At 45.3% G+C, this 14,222-nt stretch overlaps 1 protein-coding gene across 1 annotated transcript in view; it reads right to left on the bottom strand.

Moving 5' to 3' along the window:
- Positions 1 to 14,222, bottom strand: part of zc3h3 (zinc finger CCCH-type containing 3) — a 43,382-nt gene that overhangs the window by 21,173 nt on the left and 7,987 nt on the right. The gene's annotated exons all lie outside the window — the stretch shown is intronic.

Raw genomic sequence — 14,222 nt, 5'->3', positions numbered from 1 at the left:
TTCACACACCTCTTTCACAAGTCTTTAATTGCCAATTGTCAGGATTGTTGCCGTTTTAATTAGCGTCCAATAACAAACCGTGACCATGAGAGCTGTGGTGACAAACAATAAAATGATTCGATTTCCACTTCCACACATTCCACCTTCTCTCCCTCTCTCTCTCTCTCTCCCTCTCTCCTTCCACTCCTCCCCCTCATCCTTCCAGCCCCCAGGCGCTGGTTTCATTTGTCAGCCATGATGCAGCTCTGGATCAGCTGGAGAATTCATCTCAGACAAACATTTACTGTTCAACAAATCACCGAGAGCTGGGTGGGTGGGGGTGCTGCTGAAATACTGACTGCAGGTTTAGGATACACAGACAGGTAGCCACACTCATCAAATGTACATACGAAGGTTCTGAATGCGTTTGTCTTCACCCCACGCTGAGGTGACAAAACCTGCATTTCGCAGCCACCTGCCTGCCTCACCTCCAGCTCTTTGCTGATATTTTACATTAACCGGGTGCTAAGTGGGCAACGCAGTCACAGCAAGGTTCCCGGTTCGAGTCTGGCGTGTCAAAGTGTCAAAGCAGACCTCAATCAGAGATGGAACCCACCTTCATATAGTTTAACAGTAACAGGTGGCTGTTTTTTTGTTGTCATAAAACTGACAGACACACACATGTTTTCATACCAGGCTGCAAACATGTAAACATGTCTGTAAATTTGCACATTTTGACATGGAGGTCAGAGGGGACTGACTCACTTTTGGAGCCACAAAGGAGAGGGGCTCCAGTTTTCTGCAGCATTGTTCCACTTTAGCATTTTTGTCAATTGTTTCCTGTGGCATACATCAAATGACCACAAGCTAATATAATCACCTTTGAGTGTGTGTGTGAGAGAGAGAGAGACATGGTACAACAACAACAAAAAGACAGCAGAAAAGGGTGTGGGTTTGTACAGGATTAGTTGCCTGGCTTGTAGTCACTTTTTCTCCCCCAATCCATCTGTACTGCAGTCAGAGCTATTTGGGCGTCCTGGCAGATGACAAATAGGGCTTGTCAAAGGTGCTGCCACGATTCCCACCCTGCAACCTCCAAGAGCCTCCTCCTCCCCCCCACGTGCCTAACCAGCACCTCAATCTGCCTCTGAACCCTCGTCACAAACATCGTGTCACCCACCGTGTACACTGCGCTGTCACACAGCTGTTCCACCTTGGCTACTGTTTAATGACATCTATAGTGAGCTGAGTGCGCCGAGTGTGTGTGTGTGTGTGTGTGTGTGTGTCAGCAGGAATGGATGGACGGCTTTGGTCTGATTGTAAACCACTGCAGGTTGTGTTGGTTGAGTGGCTCTGGGAGCAATGGGGTCTCAATCTTCCACTATAGAACCATGACCAATGAGCATGTGAACACATACGCGCACACACAAACACACACACACTTACTCACACATATACACCTAGGGTCTCAATCTTCTCTTAATAGACCTTTGACAGTGGCCTGCCTTGCAAGCGGTGCCCTGCGCTGCGGAGACACCATCTGCAGACGCATGCAGCACGCACACGCCGTCCATCCATCTCTCGCTGACTCGCTGCTGTGAATCCACCAATAATCTACTCCCGCCACTTCATGCTGCACTCAGAGCTTCTCCTGCAACCAGTCCGCCTTCCCAATACAGAGACGCATTAAAGGGCTAGTTCAACGTGTTTTCGGACCTACTGCTTACACATCCTTCTGGGCCACAGAACCTGAGGTGTTACCACCTTCAACGACTGTTCTGGTTAAACGGACTGGATATAGGTGCGTATCATTACATTATATATGCAGCTTGTCAGCACTGTTTGCAGTGAGCTAAACAGTACAGTTAGTGAAATACATTTAATTGTGAGAAGACTAATAAAAAAGTGAACACACCTGTGTGTGTCTGCGTATAAGTATCTAATAGGGTTACCAAGCCTAAAAAAAGTGATTCAACAGAGGAAAAACTGGAATTTTCTATGCGATGACATTTACTTAAATGGTTTACATAATAAGTAAACAACCAGCTCAGATTGTGATCCTGATCCTGATCCTGGGGCCATCGCTACATTTAGTGGACAGGGTCGGGGTCCTGTGTTGCAGGATGTGGATAAATTGTGATTGTGATGTTTGTGTTCAACACATCATAATTACCTTAGGCCCATGTTACATCCACACAACTCAGATCACTGGGACCACCATAAAGTGATTCCCTTGGCTCACAGCAAGGCCTCCTTCCTCCCTCTCTCCCTCACAAAATATATCTTCAATACTGTGTTCACGCGAGATGAGATGAGATGAGATGAGATGAGATGAGATGAGATGAGATGAGATGAGATGAGATGAGATGAGATGAGATGAGATGAGATGAGATGAGATGAGATGAGATGAGATGAGATGAGATGAGATGAGATGAGATGAGATGAGATGAGATGAGATGAGATGAGATGAGATGAGATGAGATGAGATGAGATGAGATGAGATTTACTTAAATGGTTTACATAATAAGTAAACAACCGGCTCAGATTCTGATCCTCTCATATTCTGAAATATCAACAAAAAGCTGAACTAAACCAAATCATCATTACAAATCATTCAACAAAAAACAAAATTCTGACAAACTGGGCATGAAGAGAGTTCTACATGTAGTTTAAGCAAGCAAACTTTTACGACAAAATGAAGTTTCATCCCCATTTATCCTCTGTGATATAACAGGTCTGATCCTCTTCAGTCCAGCTGAGGAATCCAGTCAAAACCCATGACAAATACTAACATATATCCTGCTTCATCAATGTAAAGAGACAGAAGTAAAAATCACATAAGTGGATCTGAGGGTGTTGAACTGGAGTTCCATCCTTAAGATGACTGAGCCTCATCTAAGCAGTGAGACTTTGAGAAAAGTTGTCTTCCATGCTCTCTCTGTCATCAGCCCTCTAACTGGGGGTACTGACAGGCCACTGCACTGCACCTCCAATCCTCCATCCTCTTAGAGATCCCCCAGAAGTCTGCCTCTCCGCACCTGACGGCTAATTCCAGAGAACAGCGGTCTCCGTCTGCCCCCTCCCTGAGACGACCCGATGGATAATAAATCTTATTATTGACAGCGCCTGTTCCCCCTGCCATCCCATGTTCCTGTCCCCTGGGGTTCATCCCCTGACTCCCACAGCTCCAGTGCTCTCGCAGCCGACAGCGGTGCCATGCTAACATCAGGCTTAACAAGGGAGTTACCACAATTTAATAACCCACTGTAAGTCAGCGCGACTATGATAACATGATCTCTGCACACCCAGTGATACTTTCTGACAGACTACCCAAGAGATGTCAACAGTTTGATGTCCCACTCTGCCAACGGAGAGCTGCATTCCACCGTCGTAAAAATACTGCATCTCGTAACTCACTGGGGAAGATCATTTACTCCTCGTGTGCGACCAGAATGTGAGCTTTGGAGAATATGTTGCATGAGAATCGAGTTTAAAGCACTACGTAACGTAGGAAAAATAAGGACGGAAAATGTGGTGACAGGTCATAAAACACTCACCTCTCAATGCTGGGGCCATCGCTACATTTAGTGGACAGGGTCGGGGTCCTGTGTTGCAGGATGTGGATAAATTGTGATTGTGATGTTTGTGTTCAACACATCATAATTACCTTAGGCCCATGTTACATCCACACAACTCAGATCACTGGGACCACCATAAAGTGATTCCGTTGGCTCACAGCAAGGCCTCCTTCCTCCCTCTCTCTCTCTCTCTGACAACTATCAATTATAGAATTGATTGAAGGATAGTCCCTTGAGATGTAGGATCTCGTTTTTATAGGGGTCCTGATTAAATGCAAAAATGCACAAAATATATCTTCAAAAAATACTAAGTGTTCACGCAATTAAGATAAGATCAAATAAGATAAGATGATAAGATAAGATAAGACAAGACAAGATGATAAGATAAGATAAGATGGTAAGATAAGACAAGATAAGATACGATAAGATAAGATAAGATAAGATAAGATAAGATAAGATAATAAGATAAGATAAGATAAGATGATAAGATAAGACAAGACAAGACAAGACAAGATAAGATAAGATAAGATAAGACAAGACACCACGTGACCTTGATTCATTCCTGCAGACTAAAAACAGAAGCGCCTTCAGAGAAGTCCTGTTGCTGTAAATGTGATGACAGACAGATGGCATTAATCAATTTCTCCACATTTCATGACCAAGTTAACACCTGGCTGCATGTTAGACACCAGAGAATACACAGTATTGCATAAAGGGAGCATTTCTGCAGCCTTTTTTAGAGGAACACTCAGGGGCTCCATTAGTGTGTATGTGGACGAAGAGGTGGGCTGACACCAGCCGACAGGCTGATGGGGCCACATACCGACACAGGAGGCCCCTGGTGCGTCCCATCAGCAGATGCTGTCAGTCAGTGTTGGTGATGTCACCACACAGAGGCGTGTTCAGGGGGGAGGGGGTGAGAGAGAGAGTGTGCTGTGAGAAGGAGGGGGGTGGATGTGGTGGAGGAGGGGGGGGGGGGGCGGGGGGGACTACTGGCTTGTGGCCTCGTCCATCATCGCAGTGGACCCATCAGCTGTAACATATACCAACTGACCCGGGAAACCTCAGGCTGACCAGGCGAGGGAGGGGGGGCTCTTACACTCAGGCAAATGTATGCTGCTCGGTCTCTGCTCATAAAAACAAGCTATTAAAACGGCTTGAAACTGTAAAGTCAAACACATACGACTTCTCATACTTCTCAAGCCTTAAAGTACAGGCTGTGGTTCAGCTCAGATACATGAGAGGTGTGTGAATCTTCAAAAAAAAAAGCACCTTAACCCTTTACTGTGGTTTTAATACCTACTTAAAAACGTGAATTAAAAATTACATTTACCTACGTGTGAAAGTTATCATGGGTGAAAGCAAAAGCGCTGATCAGTGTCAGGAGGACTCAAATTCACCACTAGAGTGGACAGAGCGGGTTTCTTTCCTTGAATGGTTATCATGAGTCTCTGGTTGGTTGTTTAGTAGGGCTGCAACGATTACTCGAGTACTCGAGTAATATTCGAGGACAAAATGCATCGACAACTAATTTAGTATTCGATGACTCGTATTCGTGACGTCATTGAGAATGATTCTCTCGTGGCGCAGTGGGATGATCAGCGTTTTGGGCGCAAGAGGCCTTGGGTTCGAAAACACGGACACGGTCACACGGTTTTGGCGCCGGGTGTGGAGGCGGTCGCGGACTGAAGCAATGACGCTAATCACAAAAATAGCAAGTATCCGAGTACCAAAATACTTGTTTGTTGCAGCCCTATTGTTTAGCTTCCAGCACTTCCTGTTTCAGGGAATAACGGCAACAGAGAGAGCGTATCCTGCAGTACTGTTAGGGGAGGTTAGGGCATCAAAACAACTTGCAACGATTGGGTTTTTAACAAACTTTCTGCCATTGTCTTAACATGTCAATATTATGTAAACAATACTCAATATATACTCAAAATACTCAATAAACAATATAAATTTTTTTTTTTTTTAAAGTTGCAGGCCTCAGCACAAACACAGCAAAGAAGAAAATAGAAACTCCCTTACAGCCCATACATCTTCCCATTTCTTCTCCGTCTCACTCACAGCCGTCACTCTCCCCGCCGCCCCACAGGGGCTTCTGTGATCGAGGGTCTTGACGTCTATTGCTCAGGGCAGGAGTTCACATCCCTTGTGGAATCTCGTGTTGCCCTTTAGGAGGCACTCACTTAACCTTCAAGTGCCCCAGTCATACTTTGAAGGGGCACACTTACTGCTGCCTCTCTCACACAAATACCACCCCAACCACACACACACACCCCTACATCCTCTATCCTACACAAATACATGTAACATATGTAATAATGGCAGCTCTTAAGTGGACAAAGCCCCAGGCTCTTCCTAATGGGATCTCCTGATTGACAGCTGCAGTCATCTCTTTGACCAAACACGACACTGTATGCGTGAAACAAACATCGTGGGACACACGTGGATGTTTGAAGCGGCGGCTCACAGCCTGACTAAGTCCTGATCTACACAAAAGGTTTGTCACTTTCAGGGTCGTGGGGTCAGGGTCAAGGTTAAGTTCACAGGAAATGCATGTTTTCATCATGTCTTATTTACGTTATCGATGTTCTATATGGCTACTCTGGAAGAGCACACACAGGGGCTATTATCATTTAATTATTCATCAAGGATGCTGTCAAGTCTCCCCGCATATTATTCAACATTTGGAAAAATACTTAAGGATGAAAGCTGTCAATGTCTGTTTTATGTTGTTCTTTGAACGGGTCATGTTCCGTCCAGAGGTACTCTGTGTCCTGGACGTCCTGGCCGACTGGAATAAAGTAATATTGAGAAAGAAGAGCTGCTGTGTGGACCCACACACTGTGCTGGTTTGACTTCTGATTCATCACACTGAGTGATAGCTTTGAGACACATGCAGGGCCCTGCAGTTTGTCAGTCACCACACACACACACACACACACAGGGAGCAGAGATGGCTCACGGGTATAGATTTAAAGCAGCACTGAGGTTCTGGTTGCAGATGCCAGCACGGAGGGCATTCATCATGCTGCCGATTCTTTTAGGCCAGTGAGTGATGGACCTCAGTCAGCCGGTCGGACACCGGTTCTTAACTTCTGTTTCAGCCACAGAGTGAGAGACAAGGAGGTGATGTACAAGCCCGCCAGGAGACACACAAGCATCATGAATGTGTCAGAGTGTTAAGAGAGCAGGACGGGGGGAGGGCGGGACGGAGCAGTTGTGGAGGGGGTCGGGGTGTCGAAAAGGGAAGCACGGAGCACAGCGCTGCCATAAGGAGTATTTACAGTAGGTGTTCTTTACACTCCACTGAAAGCAGAAGCATATCCGTCACAGGACAAAGGTTAGTCTCACGCTCAGCTGTGCTCCTTCAGGGTCAGGGAACACAAACCCTGGCAACAGTTTGCAGCTTGGCAGACCATCAGCATTATATTTCACAAAGGAGGAGCAGTAATAAGGAGATGCTACTGTACCGGATAAAAGGTACTTCTCTGATTACTACAGCTGATTATATCTCTATAGTCATTTTAACATGGGTTGCCTTCTTCAATAGTGATCGGTGTCTGTCTACGAGTGTTGTGTATATATAGCTTTAGACTACAGCATTTAGTATAAGAATGTATCCTCCTTGTGTTACTGTAGGTTTGTGTGTCTAGTAATATATAGTGCGTGTATGTAATACTATATATATTTATATATAGTATATCAATTTACAGACGACCCTGGGTGATGATGCTGATATTTGACCTTTGAGTCTGGATGTAATGAAGAGGGCCTGCTGGAATAACTACAGATCTACAGTCTGACAGGGGTGTGGCTCCCTGTAATGGCGCTGTGTTACCGGGGTGAAAAGTGAAGGTTCAGCGGGTGGAGGTCAGTGGGGAGAAAGTGGGTCGACAGCGTGATGAGAAACTCTCGTTGGCTCGGGTGCTAATTTGGTGAAGGGCAGGGTTCCAAGGGGCTTCTCCCCGTTCGGATTCTACTGAAGCCTAACAGGTGCTCCCAATGAGACAGGCCCCAAACACTACTACACCCCTAAACTACCTATCTAAATGCTTCTCTTTTCCAGGAATGTCAACACTTTCTGCCCACACCAAACTACCTTCAGCGCTAGCCGTGGACCTTTTGTGTAGGAATCCTGTGCCATGTCTCCATGTGTGTCCTTAGCTCTCGCTGCCCTTCTCTGTGCAGCATCCTCACCCACCCACAACCCCCTCATTCCATGGTGGCATTCTGGGTGCAGCTGCCAGGCGCTAATTGGTCCCATTGGGCCGGTGGAGGAGCTAGCAGGAGCCCGCTAAAGTGCTGATCTCAACCAGGAGCAGCGGGCATCTGCTTGGAGGGGACGCCGCTGCTGAACCGCTGGCAAAGTACGCTCGCTAACATGTACACAGAGGCACTAATAAAGGTCCTTCAAAGTCACAGCAGCCGGATGGCTCAGTTCAGACCAAACAACCATCATGCACTTGTTTATAACACCAGAAATATAAACATAACTGTATGCATGAAGTCAAAAACAATCTGAAACTGTCACAACATTTCAGGAATATTTTCCTCTGTTGACATCAGTGAAGACATTCGATACGCGCCGCTCCAAAGTGCTCATTATATGCACAAACTCATTAAAGCAAGAATGCAATGAAAGACAAGCTTGAGTGTGAGACGGATAAGCAGGGAAATAGCAGCATGGTAATCCTCCTTTAAAATAGACCGGGGTCGTGAACTTCAAGTACACAAGTTAAACTGTAAGTTGGCAGCTATGCTATTAGGTATCACATGCACAGATGCATATATAGGAAGGCAGTCATAAACAGGAGGTGTTAGCAGCCGGCAGTGGTCCAGTGTGTTTGTGCATGAACAAGAAGCAGGGGACGATGAACGAATGTAGCCTGTTCAATTAAAGTAACTTGATAGTATTACATGATGCTAACACATAAAACCTTTTTCAGTTAAAAGAACACAGTTATTATCTCCTGTACCTCCACCTTCATCACTCAAAGAGTTTTCAAAGGTTGAAGACGATGTCAACACACGTCGTCTGCTCTTCAATTAAACCTCAATCTCGTATTTGAGCCAGATTTAGCATGCAACGCTTGATGAGTAAACACTACGTTATCTGATGGTGGACAACTTGGGAAAGGGAAGATTTTAAGAATAGAAACAGCCCCCACCCCCTCCTAACTACACACCACCTAATTTTATGTCTTACACTGAAGTTCATATTATTAATGGCAGCAATTTGGCAATCAGTCCAGCATTACTGTCACTGAACAGGACGATCAATGATATCACTATGTGTCCCTACAGAGACAGAGTGAGGTATTTAACAGCTACACCTCCCCCCCCCCAAAGACAGGACACAAATTAACCATACACACACACACACACACACACACACACACACACACTGAAGCCCCCTGGACAGGAGGCAAATTAACCACTTCCCACAAAGCAATTCACAAGGGAGCAGGGGACAGTAAACAGCCAATGATCAATACCGCCTTCTCCAGGAGAGCCCAAGCCCACACCATATAAACCCCACATGTAGATACATATTACACGATCGCATGTGCGAACGCACAAACAAGTGGTGCAGGGAAGAGGACATCCATCCTCTGTGTACACGTGTGATCCGAAGCCCAAGTGAGGACAGTCTGAGCAGGTCTCTGTGGTCACCTCGCTCCTGTCTCTGTTAGACAAGCTTCTTCCCCCAACTCTTTTTTTTTTTAACTCCCCTTTAACTCTGAAGCTACAATGACAGGAGACAAACTAGGTATTTCCCCCAGAGCAACTCACTGGGGACAGCAGAAAATGAACTGCCCCAGATCAATACTGCACTCTCTCACACAGTCACTCTGCGCTCCTGCACAGACACACACAGAGATAAGAGGCCATTTCAAATGGAAATCACAATGACTGTTCATTAAGTTGCAACTAAAACAAAACGGCATGTTCTTACAACACAAGTGTAAATTCTGGAAAGTGATAAAGACCCAGATATCCAAAGTACAAATGTTTGCATTCATGATACAGCATGCAGCTGTTAGTGTTAACCTGCTTACATGGAGCTGTAACACAGTGCAGCTCAATATCTGTTGTGTATTGTGTGTGCCTGATTAAGAGATGAACTACATCTGGTACATTTCAGTGAAATCAAAGTAAAAATGAAGAGGTAAACCTTTCAATAAAACAGGCAGCGCATCATTTGTCATTGGTCAAATACGACATTACAGAAAATCCATGCTGGAAACAAGACCAGCAGGATGCATCCGTTTTAACTGCTGGCAAAAGTTAGAAAAGATTATTATAAAATAATGCTCCCGTCACATTCTTAAAAAAAAAATTAATAAAGTTAAGTGTCATAATGGATCCTGGAAAAAAAGGTGTCAAAGCTGCCAGTGGGTTTAGATGCCAGCACCACTCTGTAACTCTCTGCATCTGTAAGCACCAAAAAGTCTGATTTCAGTGTTGAAGTGACAGGTTGTTGCTCTGAGCAAAGCACAAGTTCATCCGCTGCTCAAGATGCTGAGGCAGCAGCACACACACATGTGCAGAGCCCCCTCTGCAGCTCACTGGCAGCAATGCAGCAAGGCCTGCAGCTGCGCATGCATGTGTAGGTGTGTGTGTGTGTGTGCGTCTTGAATCTGGCTGTACACCCTGACCCACTCACAGGTGAGTATAAATAGAACTGACCCCCGATTCTGGTTTATCCTGCCAAGTCTCTGCTGGCCCAAAAAGACATAACAGAATTGACACCAGCGGCCTTCTCTGACCAATCAGAGGAGCCTGCTGCGCTCTGCAGACAGCCAGTGTGTCTGCACAGCGCAGTAAGACTGTTATCTGCCTGCAGACGCCAGCCACGGCTGATAAATCAGGAGCAGACCGAAAAATTATCAACACATCAACGATGGTCATATTCACTGATATTAATTCCTCACCTGGTAAAAACATGTTGATGACTGCCAAATAGAAAACTGTTTATGTCAGGCATGCACAATAAAACAGTGTGAATATCACAAAAATGCCATAAACATTAAACTATGTGTAGGTCCTAAACAAACACGCACAAAAAGCACACATGGAAAGGTCAAGCATGAGCCACTGTGACTAATGAAACATGTAGCATCAGTCCATTCAATTAGAAAAGCCCAAAGACAGTCGTCAAACCTTCCATAATTACTTTGACCTGCAGCTGCAGTTATCTAAACCACACCCACAGATCACCGAGCTCCGAGCCAAGCCTGCTGGTAATGACGGCTGCAGGAAACCGCAGCTTCCAGAGTTACCATACCAAAATGGTTACGGCTCAGTGACCACAGATGCCAACGCCGCTAAAGCCAACTCACTGACAGTCACATCGAAGCCTCAGAGCTCCCTGTAAATCATGCAAGCTGCTCCCACTGCGAGCGCAGCTACTTGTTGGTTATTATTGGTTATCGCGGGACATGCGACAGCTACACGCAGATAAACGCACAGAGCTGAAGACTCAATCACTCTGCTTCTGTTCAGTGCAATTGTCACTAATTAAATAGGTTAAGCATTAATTATTCAACCAGAGAGTGAACGTGACTCTTGACGAGGAGAGCAGGCAGTGAAGGAGCGTGGAGCAGGGGGGTTGTACTGTTCTTCTCTGGCTATAAAACAATCCGCACACAGCATGGCTAATCAATAAGGCCCTGCTGGAATTAGCAGTTATCTTAAAGCCCTTTGACAAACAAAAACAACCATTCATTATTAAATACCCAAACAACCTCCTGTTCCCTATACGTCAAATTCTGTTCTCTGCACTTATTGCTAGGTGTCTTTTACTAGTAATGTAGTAATGCATGACAATTTAAACGTGATTTAACTCTTAAGGGCTGTTTTCATACGTTACGTTCTATGTGCGTGTTGCAGACAAATTGTTACTGGCCACAAACATAAAATAAGGAGATGGAAATAAGAGAAAAGGAGCTGACAAGATCCATCATCATTCAGTTCAAACTTGTCTCGGCTGCAGAATGCACTCCACATTTGTTCCCAGCACTGACAACATTATTGCTAATGGTTAAATCTAGGAGACACCTGTAGTTAGGAAGGAAGCCTGCAAGCAGGGGGGGGGCATTGAGCTTAGAGGTTAGGATGCCGATCATGGCTGGAGGCACATGCTCAAATACCCAAGGGAGGGGCCCCAGGAGAGAGGAGAAAAGTTAACTTTCCCCATGGGAGGGACAAAGATGCAAGGAGAGAAAGGAAAGGAGGGAACCAGTGGAGGTACTTAGATGGAGGGGAAAGAAGCATTAAAGCCTGGTGGGGTAGGGGGGGTCAGTGAATAACTCACTAAGACCAGAATAGACTTGGGGGTTCAGATGTCCAGACTGGTATGACTGAAATGGAAAGTTGGAAAGGCAGAAAAAAAAAAAGTCAAGATGATAAGGGGTCAGGTTTCTCCTCAGCCACAGGGCCCACGACCTGAAGCTTGGCTCTGAGATGTGGACGGAGAGCCAGATGGAGCAGGCAGGTTTGAAAGGGGGACAGAAAGAAAGATGGACACAGACAGAAAGACGGGCAGAGTCCTGAGCCAAGAGATCATCACTTGACCACAGGAGTGTGGGTCTCAGCCCCTACTTGGCTCTACCAGCCTACTGGGATGCGTAGCCAAGCCATCAATTAGGGGAATACATTTAATCCCCCTGGACGCGGAGGAGAGTAGGGATACTGAGGGAGGGGGAGCAATTACGGAATGTGACTGCAGTGGACGACCAGAAAAAAGGCAGAGTGTAAAAAGAAAGGGCTGCCTGAAGATGCTGAGCCGACAAACGGCATCAGACCAAAGAGTCAATAAAAAAAACTTCACTGACAAACACCAAAACAATGTCCGGATCTATCCTACTGTTGTCCAAATATAAAAAGCTAAACCAGGACTTTAACACACTTACACTGATGTTCTATCCCAAAGGGGGTCAGGGGTCGCCATCTGTGCAACATGGGACCACCAACACACCGCCATGCTGTTGGAAAAAAGTTGACAGACGAAGCTCCGGCATCATCCAGCGGCTGGGTTTACTTTCGAACACTGCAGTAGGACAGAGGCAGTCAGTGTATGTTGTACTTTTCCTTTAGTTTCTTTCCAGCCCGATCAGATTAGTGATCGACTGGTAAACTCCTCACTGACAAAGCCAGTACTGGCTGTATGATATCTGTTTATTATTTTTGCTGCCTGACCCTAAATAGCAAGCCTGCCAAAAATGTACTCAGCAACCTGGACCTTAATTAATCTATATTTAAGATCAATCCTCAGGTCATGTTTGGCTATGTGCAGCCTGTGTGTGTGAGACATAATTAACATGCCACACACTCTTCAGATTCTCTGCTTGTCTTCCCACGTAACCGACAAACCCCCAACAATTATTATAGCAACATGTCAGTGTGTGCAGACATATGGAGGGGAGCTGGGCCGGCTAGGGTTACTGTCATAGAGCCAGAGGTTCAGCAGGAGCAGATTTATGGAGAAGCTCAGAGTGGCCTCTGACTTTCTCCTCCCTGTTACCAGAACAAACACACCTTGACGTTACACAACACAACAACGAGCAATAACTAACACAAACATGAATGGAACTTTGAGCTAGCGCTAGACTTTTCTGCAAATGACTGCACCGTTTCCAGCTTTTGGTCATTTTTCTACTGCTTTCCAGTCATTTAGTACCGTATGACAACGTCAGCGTTATATAAATAAATATATAACTAATCAGGGGTTCAGGTAAAAAAAGTTAAAGGAACCAAAACAGAAGCGAAGCATCAGATTAGCCACCAATTTTCAATCAATAACCATATTTGCAATTTCCCCATTGTGGGACTAATAAAGGTTTCTTAATCTATTTAACAACAAGAAAAAGTGCTTTCAGCTGCGATTGATCATTGATCCCAGCTCAGCTCACAAGACTCATGAAATGACACCATTTCACAAATCAATACTGCCAATATTGATTTTAGACAATGTGCTCGCAGCCAAAGTACTGACTTGAAACACTTTTTCTGGTTTGCTAATAATTTTCAAACAAAGTTGGTTTTTATGCTCTAGAGATGGCAAAACATGATTTGTGGATGGTTTAACCAATGGGCTGCCACCAGTGACAGAAAGTTAGTGTTCAAGTACCACAGCACAGGTTTGGGTACAAACAAAAAAACATCTAACACTGGGGGTTTGAAATAAAAAACACGATACACAGGACAAACTCAACTAATGATTAAAACCATTTAAATCTGCATAATTAAAAAAGTAGGAGCCAATCGTTACTGCAGTGCTATGACACACCACAGACTGCAGGCTGTCGATGTTAGACACTAATACCCCGTTCACACTGGGGAAATCAATCCGGCTAGAGCAGGATTTGGGCCGTATCTGGATATATCCTGTTTTTTTCTGAGTGTGAACACCGTGAATCCGGCTATATCCAGCTTGATTTCAATCCACCTCTCGGAGGTGGATCTACTCGGATTGGCTCAAATGTGGCTCAGGTCTGAACGCAAATGCAGCTAGCTAGTGAATCCGGCTAGCGACGCGCTACTTTCGGTTAGCGATGTGATACTTCTGTTCACGGGGGACAGTGAAACGCACATACGGTCCTACCGCGGCCTGAACGGACTCTGTATATTACAAGGCACCACCTAGTGGTTTGGAGG

Source organism: Parambassis ranga, chromosome 4 (genome assembly GCF_900634625.1).
Source record: "Parambassis ranga chromosome 4, fParRan2.1, whole genome shotgun sequence".
Taxonomy (NCBI): domain Eukaryota; kingdom Metazoa; phylum Chordata; class Actinopteri; family Ambassidae; genus Parambassis; species Parambassis ranga.
This window is presented reverse-complemented; position numbering and strand designations above follow the sequence as displayed.